Source organism: Mandrillus leucophaeus, unplaced genomic scaffold, assembly GCF_000951045.1.
Source record: "Mandrillus leucophaeus isolate KB7577 unplaced genomic scaffold, Mleu.le_1.0 Scaffold60, whole genome shotgun sequence".
Classification (NCBI taxonomy): Eukaryota; Metazoa; Chordata; class Mammalia; order Primates; family Cercopithecidae; genus Mandrillus; species Mandrillus leucophaeus.
In genome coordinates this window covers 5769098-5771025 of record NW_012106475.1, presented here as the reverse complement: position 1 = coordinate 5771025, position 1928 = coordinate 5769098, and positions in this window count along the sequence as shown.

Here is a 1928-nt window from a genome sequence, read left to right as displayed (position 1 = left end):
AAGTGCTGGGATTACAGGTGTGAGCCACCGTGCCTGGCCAAGCTTTCACCTCTGTATGGGAACAAATGAGGAGAGTGATTCTGCACAATTTTGCAAAGCGATATGAACAAATCCTGACCAAGGAAAGGAAGTGCAAAGTGTGCTAAGCACAGGATTTCAGCAGATAACCGTGATGCGATGTGCACAACGGACAGCCTCTTTGCTGCCTTGTCTCAGGGCCTTTGTCATGCAAACCCTCCACTGAGCCCACATTTTGACTTGCCCTTTGTACATGATTGATTAATTGCAGGCGTTAAGTATATAAAACATATAGACTTCTATAAAAATATTATTGATTTTTAGAGTTTTGTTCCCTTTTGGGGGTAAACCTAAGGAATCACAGACCCCAAGTTCTCAGATGCCAAATACTTTAACTTCTCTAAGCTGTTTATCCATTGTTAAAGTTCTAACTAGTAAGGTGCTTAGATAGTGAAAGATAACATGTGTTAGCTTAAAATATACAAAAATACAGGAAGAAAATAACTTCCCTTTCACTTAATATTTCCTAGAATGGACGCTGGGAGTCTGATGATATACTGAAGGCTGATCTCATATACAAATGAGGGCTTTTCTTTTTGCAGTTCTTGTTGTATTAAATAGATTATAGTTCATTGAGCATAGCTTTGCATAGCATAACCTACCTCTGTTTTTCAAATTCAATGTTTCTAATTTACTGATTTATTAGGAAAATATTTGTTAAGTACCTACTATGAGTCCAGCATTGTGCTGGACACTTACAGTGAACTAAATTGACTGTAGAATAACAAAACACCTTGTCTTCCCAGGATCCTATCTTCTGAGAACCACCCGCTTCTCTTTATCTTCCTGCTTCTGGTCTTACCTTTAAGTACAAGCCCATATACTTACTGTGGGAATGGCTGTTTTACACCCTGACCCAGTTTTTACAACCATGACTATAGGACTCCTGTGGCGTCATGAAAGAAGAACTGGGTATTAGCCAACTTGGAATATCAACAATGCGATCATTGAATGGGTACTCACTGTTACAAGGTACTGTGCTCGCTGCTAATGGTATAAAAAATTCAGTTCATGGCATCTGCCTTACCCAGAACCTTTAAACTAGCTCAAGGCACCATATTCGCATGAAGTTACAAGGCAGACTATGCTAAAGAAAAAACAAGTAGCCCAGATCTTAGATGGTAGCTGAGGTCACAGGAAGAAAAGAATGTCTTGCATTTGTCTAGAAGCCAAATGATAACAGCCATTTCTCTATCTTCCTAGAAGTTCCTTCCTTCTCCACCTTATTGAATGATAGTTTCTCAGTCATGGAGTCATCATACGTTTCCAGCTTAAGATGAAAATGTAAAGTTTCTCCCCACTCAGAATTTTCATTTTGTGTTTTTTAGGGACTCGATGTGTGAACTGCAGAGACAGACTGATACCAGCAGGTGGAGGAATTCACCATTTGAACACATCACAGGCTACTGAATGGTTCAGCAGGATGTGACTGCAATTTTAATCACTGCTTCATTTCCCTTTCTTTGTTCCAGATATTTATGCAGCAAAACCCTGTGAGAAGATGAGCCATAATCTGAAGAAGATAAATAAAAATGGATTATTTTTATCACTCTAGACAGAGCATAAAGAGATGGCATTTTCTCCGTTTTAAAATCTCAGATGTACATACATTGAAATCTAAAGAAAAAATTATTCTGATAAATTGGAGAAATTTAAAAATTATAAAGAAGTATGGAGTTTCAACATTCTTAGATTTAAAGAACACTCGGCCGGGTGCGGTGGCTCAAACTTGTAATCCCAGCACTTTGGGAGGCCCAGACGGGGGGATCACGAGGTCAGGAGATCGAGACCATCCTGGCTAACACGGTGAAACCCCGTCTCTACTAAAAAATACAAAAAACTAGCCGGGC